This window comes from Chamaea fasciata, unplaced genomic scaffold, assembly GCF_029207755.1.
Source record: "Chamaea fasciata isolate MVZ Bird 193981 ecotype frontalis unplaced genomic scaffold, bChaFas1.0.hap1 SCAF_5, whole genome shotgun sequence".
Taxonomy (NCBI): Eukaryota; Metazoa; Chordata; class Aves; order Passeriformes; family Sylviidae; genus Chamaea; species Chamaea fasciata.
Window position 1 is genome coordinate 57,525,951 of NW_027094090.1, and position 9,106 is coordinate 57,535,056.

The 9,106-nt window shown below is 39.4% G+C and overlaps 1 long non-coding RNA gene across 2 annotated transcripts; it reads right to left on the reverse strand.

Moving 5' to 3' along the window:
* Nucleotides 1-2,736: 2,736 nt before the first annotated feature.
* On the reverse strand, nt 2,737-8,828 carry LOC136290271 (uncharacterized). Of its 2 annotated transcripts, XR_010721070.1 has the most exons (4): nt 8,577-8,828; nt 7,347-7,460; nt 6,770-6,832; nt 2,737-5,925 (listed from the first exon to the last, which is right to left on the reverse strand). It is a non-coding gene; the product is annotated as an uncharacterized lncRNA (long non-coding RNA). The 2 variants fall into 2 exon arrangements; XR_010721071.1 differs by lacking the exon at nt 6,770-6,832.
* Nucleotides 8,829-9,106: the final 278 nt, after the last annotated feature.

A 9,106-nucleotide genomic window follows, 5' to 3' on the forward strand; every position in this document is an offset into this window, starting at 1 on the left:
TGCTCTGTCCCACCCCTGATGGGCACAAGTCAGGCAACCGTGGCTTTTTTCTTTTTTTTTTTTTTTTTTTTAACATATTCTATAACAATAAGTTAAGGCTTTATTTTGTCCTCTAATATTCTGATGCTTGATATACCCTTTGATTGTGTTTTCAACTGTTGTTTTTCATAGAATAATCATAGAATCACAGAATGGTGTAGGTTGGAAGGCATCTTAAAGATCATTTAGTTTCAACCTCTCACCGGTTGTTTTTTTAATTTTTCCCTGAACTGCAAAATCTAATAGAATATAGACAGAAGTTAAATATAACAGACTGAGTTTTTATTAAGATTCCCCTTTATGGAATAGTTATAAGACACTTCACAATATGACCATTAGATTACGTACTTAATAATTAATTAATTTTTTAAAATTCTCATGAAATTCAGACCCTAAATGCTTAGGTAGATTTACAACAAGGCTACATGACATGAAAAGTGATGAACATGTACCAGCTTCTGTTGCCTTTCAGCCTTTTTACTGTAACTCAAAGCCCTTTTCTTGTACTTTAACAGGCAGATGCTCTTTTGTTTTACCCATTTCTGAAAGCAGAACAGGAACTATTTTATTACTCCCTCTAGCCTAGGTCAGGTGCTATGAGTGTTCAGCTACCCACATATTCACCATGCCAAGGAAGGCAGGGCATCTGCCCTGGACAGCCAACTTCAGGGCAAGGAGACTTGTGCCCTTTGGCTTTGAGCAGCTGTTCTTGAGGCTGGTAGGCACCTTTCTTCTTAGATTGATGGTGGGTACTCAGAGTCACAGGCAGCCTCTCAGCATCAGTTATTCTGTTCTGATAAAGCTAAACTGGAATGTCACTTTGATTTGTTAGTTTCACTTTTTTTTCCTGGAACATCTTTGAGCTTTGGGGCATACTGCCTTACAGAAACTGCTTACTCACTTGTTTCTCTCTTAGATTTCTTTCAGTCAGGAGCATAATGAATATCAGCCAACATCATTGTGACAGTATTGCAAATATCTCCAAATGTTGCCAAACTGCCACACCATAGGTTAAGATTTCACTGTGGAAAACAGAATTTGATGAGAATAGCACTCTAACCATAGGAATGATTGGACATTGGAATGATTTCTTTGTTGATGGAAGTGGTTAGTTAGCCAGAAATACTGATATCAAGGGCACAGAGGTTTTTGGAAGGACATGCTTGTTTCAGCCTCAACAAAAACTCTTACAGAAGAGAGAGATGGTAGGAATCAGATTATATTATGACAGTTTTCTCTTTTCTTTTTTTTTTTTTTTTTTTTTTGTCTTAAAACAATATAAATTTTATCTCTTAGAGTAGAATTCTGAATTATTTACCAGTTTACATTTTTATCATCTTTCTTCAAATCTTCACTAGAATAGTAATAGAAAAAAATAAACAAAAGTTTTGGGCTTTTATTTCTGGAGAGCAGAAAAATACACACTTCAGGTCACAGCCAGCACACCCTCTTTTTTCATGTCCTTTTGGTCACCACTGAGGACAGACAAATTCCTCTGCCTCCCCCTAGGCACGTGCTGATCTCAGAAATTCCACATCTCATAGTTGTCTCTAGAGGGAATTATCATATGCCAAAGTCCACAGTGGAAATGACTGGATTTTTACTGTACTGGGTATTTTTAATATCCAGCAGGATTGGTGGAAAGGGTAGCAAAGCAAACAAAATTAGTTTGAACCTCAAAGTGGAAATAACTCGTCCAGCAGACTGAACATCTTTGCTGTTAGGGTTTTCTTCCTGTTCAAGTCTGTTTCAGCTGAAGCCAAAGATGCTCAAATTCAAATGCTCAGACAATTTTACAAAGGAATCTGTGGCTCATTCCATGATGCACTGAAGGAAATGCTAGTTCCAGTTCAATTCCTAGGAAGAAGTACACACTGCCTCACATTGCTTGCTGTCACAACTGATTGTCACCCTAACCTTTGATCCCTCCCAACCCACTCAACTCCTGCTGCTCTGTGGAAAGCTTTGCTTTCATACTGAAAAGTGATCTTTGTATATGTTTACTTAAATGAACAAGATGCTGCTTTTTCACTTGTTCTGTGCTTCTCATACCAGTAAATAAGTCCTTTTCCATTAATTCTATGATTCCAGAGATCAGTTCTTTGTCTTCTAGAGTAAGGCAGCTCCTGGAAGGCAGCACACAGCATGGCAAACACCACCTTGCTGTATTGGCTTGACTGTAGCTCAAGCAAAGTTCTTACCACACTTCTTTAAAGAGTTACTGTTTTCACAGTTTTCATGTTGCCATCATTTGATTGTTTTAATTCAGATTGTATCTCTAAAACTTTACTGTTTCAACCAAGTTTTCCTGCTCAGAATACAGGATTTAATCACCATGTTCAGTGTTAAACTACACATTGACTCCCTTACCCTTTTAGCCGAGGAGACTAATCACAGGATGTGTCAGCTTAAAGTTCCAGTGGCAATGAATGTTTTCTTCACATGAATAAAAAATGAGGAAGTGTGTGAATGCACGTTTTCAAGCAGGTGGTTTCCAACAGCCTTGGTCTCTAACCAGCTGTTTTCTCTGTTCCCTTCTCGTGGCTTCTGCAGCAAACATGTTATTCGGAAGATTAAGGTTTTGATGAGGGAAAATAGAAAGTCCCCAAACCATTCTTTTCCTGCAGCCTGCATGGCTGGCTGGCAAATATAAGATGTGTCTACTCGACAGCTTAGTGGAAAGGCGTAGAGCCAGTCAATTTATTTTCCCCTGACAGCTGAAAACCTCTAGTTTCTCTCCCTTTCCTGACTCCCTTGTCTCTACTTCTGATTGCAGGGGTCACTGCAAACTAGTTCCAACTGGTTGCAAACAGCTGTGCTGTTAATTTCTTTGTTGGCCATAGAAGATCACAACAGGTAACATTTTTGTTTGATTTTCCATCTCTTCTTTAAGTTCCTCCTTATCTCTGCAGTGGGAATCAACAACTTTCCCAATGCAAGAGGTGGATGCTTAAAATAATAATGTATTTAATTACAAAGGAATGTTTGAAGGGAAACGAAGTGCACTGTTCTCAGACATGCTTTGGTACTTCTTTTTGAATTACAGCCTGCAGGAAGGCATTGCTTCATCTATTGCCTCTGCAAAGCACCACAGTCACAGGGTGGGATCACTCTGCCCCCTGGAATTGTCTGTTTTGTGTTGATTATTGTCTTCTGTCTCCTTTTATAAAGCCACATTTTATAGGGTCCTACAGTTATAAAGTCAAATATTATAGGTTTGTTATAGGGAGAAATTAATGAATTACAGAAGATAGATATGATATAAAAGCAGATATAAACTGAGATTATTACTCTAAGGCATTCATTCATTTGAATGGTTCTCATAAAGTACAGTAATGTCAGAGATTGCACTAAATACACCTTTGTTGCATGGTTAACCCAAACACCACCTTAATTTTCTCCCCAGTTCTACTATTTAGGTAAAAAAATTCGTACTACTGAACAACTACATCCTCCCCAGTAAGGGTGGCTACCCTTTGGACTCCAGGTGGAAGATATCCAAAAAGCAGGAAAGAACAAGGACTTAATTCTCCAGTATTGTTCCTATGAATCCCCTACATTTATCAGTAAATAACTGAGACTATTAACTCAGAGTGGCAGCCTAATTCTTCTGGCACTTTTTAAGAGGAATATTGTTCCAAAGAAATAAAAAAAGGACCACTGAGGAACCCATCAGAACTTTCTGGTATATCCATGCCCTGCTGAAATAGAGTCAAAATTTTCCAGAAGTGATAAAAGGGAAATGAAATTATGTTTCCTGAAAATGAGTGGGATTTCTTAACAACACTGTTTAAATTTAACTTTGATTGCACTGAGAAAGGTGGTGATAAAGCTTCTGGCAAAATGAATTGATAATAATTGCAGCTAAAAGTACAGCAAAACATAGGAATAAATTGTCTGATTGTTGTGGTGTGCCTGCTCCTGATAGCTTTTAATAATTTTAGAGTTAGATAAATATCTGTCATTTTTGGGGCAGTCCAGTAGGTCTTGCCTTAGGGCAGATGAATAAACTGGTCATTAGACTGAGGTCCCTCACAGCCCTAATTTTCTGGGATTGCTCACCATCCCAAGGAAAAGGCTTCTGCTCTTGTCACCCTGACTATGAATGATCAAGGTCCTTGGTGCTGTCCTGGATGTCTGGAGCCTTGTTATGTGCCCAGATAACGAGTGGGACAGTGGGGAGGTGAATATTCCTTCTGCCTTGCTGGTTGTACTGCCTGACACTGTTTTACTGTAAAAAAACCTTTACAATCCTGTCCACAGAAGTGGACTGAGTCTGGGCTGTGGTGTGGAGGGTTTTCCACAGGCAAGGGACCTGGGATGGCAGGAATTCAGTGGGACACCTGTAGAAGCAATTTCACAGTGTTTGTTTCGTGGAAGGCAGCCACAAACTTGGGAGAATACATCTGCAAGTGTTGCATCCTGCTGCAATGCTTATTTATCTGGCTGGCAACACTGAAATGTTCGGAGATTTAAGTTATGTTCTGAATTCACTTTCAGGGAGTTGCCAGAAAGTCCAAGAAAGCTGTTCCTTTCCTGTTTAAAAACCTCCATAATCTGTGGAATGCAAAACCACTGGAAAGGAAAAAAAAAAAATCCTTTTTTCACAGGATGCTTTCATAGGATGTTATTTTTTCTTCTATTTTAAATTTACTGATTTTTTTATTCCTTGAACATGCTGGATAGACCTACTAAAACTTCTTAAGCATGTGAAATGTTTTACCTAGATAATTTCTGAGATGAAAAATGAATAGATGCTGTTAGCAGCTGATAAAAAACATCTCACTTAAGGTTCATCTATATTGTGTGTCATCCCAATAAATTGCTTGGCACTTGCTTTAAAGCTTGTACTGGAAGTCAAACTAGATATAAGTGTAGCAGCAATGGAAAATTATGTTTTAATGTTACCTAAAACTTTGCATGACAAGGAGTCTACAGCTGGATGGGCTCAAGCTGGAAATTTCTCTATGAGATTCTTTTAAATGGAACTTATTTGTGAAAGAAGATGAAAATTCATTTTAAAAGTGGTGGCTTTCTTTAAGTCTTTAAAAAAATTGTAGGGTTCAAGATGATTTGCCACATAAATAAACTAGATTAGCAAACATTGTATTGATCCCTTACATTTACATAGGGCTATTCATCTGGGAAAACAGCATCCTGTGCTGATTTACATCCCATTCTCTTTGCATATGTACCAAACTCTTAAAATAAGTAGCAGATCAAATGCTTTTTACCACTGCAGAAAAAGATTAGAAAAGCAAAGGAAAAACATCATAGTTATATGGAATTATCAATGGAAATGTTTTTATAGGACTAACTGAGACCAGACCACGTAGATTTTGGAGAGCTGAAAGTTACTAAAAGTGACCTCTATCCTGACTGGCTCCCAGGTAAATAAAAGTTATCTGTTTCTATACTTTTATTCAGAACTAGGCAGGCTTTGTCATAGTGGGGTAAACCATGAGTGTGAGGAATTTGTGGATGTCCTAGGAGCAAACTCCAGGAGTGATCACCTAAGGGTCATGAAAACCGCAGGTACAGCTTCCAGTCCTAGTGGGCCTATTTTCAAGAACGAGAAGACTTCAGAGACAAAACTTTCCTCTGCATTGGTTTTGGGTTTGCTGTAAAAGAATTCTATCAGAGTTTCAGAGAAAGGATATTAAGGTATGTTGGCTGATGTGTATTTCCTGCTGCTGTGGGTGAACCAACCACAACCACAACCTTCTGTGCTGGCTTCTGTTTCTGCTTTACAGAAACAGCCTCTGAAACCAGACATTTCTAGACTAGAAAAACAAGGAAATGGTTGATGTTTGAAGTCTCTCTCTGCTCTGCTTCTCTTTCACTTTGCCATGCTGTTAACTCCTCACATTGGAGAGACCATTTGACCTGCCAAAGAAAGCAAGGAGTTATCTTGATAACAGTGCTGAGACAGCTTCTCGAGGGACACAAGTAGAGGAGTGGAATCAACAAAAAATGATGGAGTGGATAGGTTTTCTCCCTTTAAACCCCATTTTACTAGCGGCTTTAGCAAACACTGAACTTAAATATGAAATATCTCCTTGAAACCAATGTGGAATCCCAGAATGGGACCTTTGGCAGCAGTGCTACCTAGGTAAGAAAGCTTTCCAGAGGGTGCAAGTGAGATTCCACGTGCAGTAAAACACAGGAGGCTGGCAGCCTCTGGCCCTCAGAGGGGAGTAACTTAAAATCAGTGCATGAGTCATGGAGACAGGCAGATACACATAGTCTTGTTAGCTCTCTGAGAGATCAGCATTCCCATCAGGCCACCACCCTGCTACGTCTCATACACATTCTCAGCTCAAAGCAGATAAATAAGTCATTGGGGAAAAATGGGCTCAAAGAATTACAAAACCTCAGTATAGGACATGCAGTGTTACACTGTTAATTTACTGATTAATTTCAATGATTCTGCTCCAAAGTTTGGGTTTAGCTTTAAATATGCTGTGCCTATGTCAAAGCAGGAATTCTAAGTAATTGCAATCTTGTGAAGGGTTGCACCTCCTTTCACAGACAGCTGAGTGTAGAGAGCCATTCAGGACAAGAATTGCTTGCTCTTTTTCTGTTGTTCTCTGAAAGAAAGTATTTTTGACTTTTCAGACTGAAGCCCAAAGTTCCTGCCGAGGCAGAAAGCAGAGAGAAGGAATGAGGGAAGACTGATGGGAGTATTCGTCTGTGAATTTCTCTCATTGTTTCTGTAATCTGCATGTACCTTTGATTTTGTGAGCTTCCAAATGTAGAGATTTCTACAATGCAGTCTGAAGTTCCTCTTTTTCTGTGTTGCCAAGAGAAAGAAATTCCTTTAAGGCCTTATGGTAATATTCATGAGCTCTCCTTTTCACAGCTGTTGTTTAATGACAGATAGAATCAGGCATTTGGACATGGCCAATGGTGAAAAGTGACTCATTCTACCTGGTTATTTGAGTCATGTGTCTGTGAACAACTGAATTAAAATACACACAGGGAAGACAAACTGATGTAAAGTGCAACAGTACAGTCCCAGACTGGGGAAAAGAGTAAAGAAATTGCTAAAACAAAAAGAATTATTTCGCCAGAGTTTTAGCTCCCAGAAGCTTTTTTCCGAGTCTGGTTTCCGAACTTCTCAGAGGTTGTTCTGCTATTCCTGCTTGTGTCACATCACTTCTGTCTAGAGCTGGTCAAACAGGCTTTGACTGTCAGCAGCAGTAGCTAGATGCTCCCATCTTTGCTCTGTCTGCTGGTTCCAAGGAGCACAGGGAAATGCTCCAGGCTAAAATCATGACAACACTAACAATAGTCCCAGCACATACCTTCCAGATGATTTTATGGGAACCAGCACTTCATGACTGTGAGTAGCACTCAAAATCTTTTCTTCCTTCACCCCTGCTGCTTCTGCCTTAGGACACAGGACTACTTTTTCCTGTCTAATGGAAGGGAATCACATCAGCAGCTCCTCTAAGATGAGAGATGAGGTGGCTACATTAGAATAGCCACCATGGTGTCACCAGAGCTGTAGGCTTGCTTGGAAGAAGTGACTGTCATAGGTCACTGAAATATCTATTTCTAATTTAACATTTTGTACACAGTATTCACTCTCACATGTACAGCTTGTGAGATACTGCAGCCCTCCTACATCAGGTTAAGAATTCCATAAGGAAGACTTTGGAGTTTATCCTCTGGGATTTGTTCTTAGCACTTTACAATTGCTGTAAGTAAAACTGTACAAATAACTAACAAGTTACACATGGAACTTGAACTAAGATGTTGTCTTGCTCTTTTCCATTTTCTCTTTTTCTTTTGTTGTTCACATTTCTATAACCTACAGACAGAAAATGAGATCCCTTTCAAGAAAAGCAGAATGCTGCCTCTCTTTTCCAACTTCTCTGTTCTTCGGGGGCAATGAATTGATGCTGCAATCAGTCAATATCTAACAAAAGTAAGGTACAGTAACATGACAGCAGCAGTCTCTTGTGCTGTGCAATTTGCTAATAAATCCCCTGAGTACCAGGCAGATTATCTTAGGTGGCTTCCATGCCCACTCCTCCTCTATATGATATTTGCCCTAAAAATACTGTGCCAAAATTTATGCTTACACAACTGATCATGAGAAATGAGCTTGACTTTTGCAGGCTTAATATTGCTGATATTTCCCCCTCCTCCTCCTCCTTTATAAGCTTTATTTCTTTAAGGGATCTAGCTCATTTTACACAGTCCTCAAAAATTTGTGGTTATTTCCTGAATGAAATAACCAGGGCTTATCTTCCTGGTAATGGCAAAAACAAATTAAATAGAAAGAAGCCTGGAGTTCTAGCTGTCATTAAAGAGGGTTGCTTCTTGTACCACTTTCATGTGCTATTCATGGAAGGTAGTAGAGAAGTTGCAGTCAAAATCCACAGCATCCTTAAGAATCCTTGACTGCATTTAAACTCCAGGAAAACTTTCTCATTGACTTCCTCTGAACCAATAATCTTCCAGTCTCATCAATGCTCATTTGTCTTTCCTGAACTGCCTGTAAAGAGAGGTGAATTTTTCAGACTTACCTCAGCCTGAGCCGTGTAGAAGTTACTGTCTCTTTGAAATATGTTCTGACAGACATGAATTCTAATCAGGCACGGATGATTTTTCATTCACTGAAGACTTGAACCAAAAAGCAAGAGGTGACAACGCTCAATCCTGCTAATCTTCTTTCCTCACTTTGCTAAACTTAATCAGCAATTGCTGGCACTGACCTTTCTTTCCTTGACATCAAGGAAAGGATGCTCCTACTGAATTAATCACTTCCAGCCTGATGAGGAGGCCTACACTTCTAGTCAAGTGTGGGATGCAGATAAGTATATGCATTCCCTCTAATGATCAAACACAGGTGACCCCATTGACATCGTTTGTGAGGTGGACAAAACACGGCAATCGAAATGCTGAAGTGGAAATGAAGTGATTGTTACACTTGTGCAGATCTTTCCCTTCACCTCAGGGAAAGGGGAAAAAACTTTGCAGATGGAAAGAGAATGGAATTACGTTCTGGACATTATGGGACTCAATTTCGTCAGGCATTTTTTCAAGCCGAAGTGGA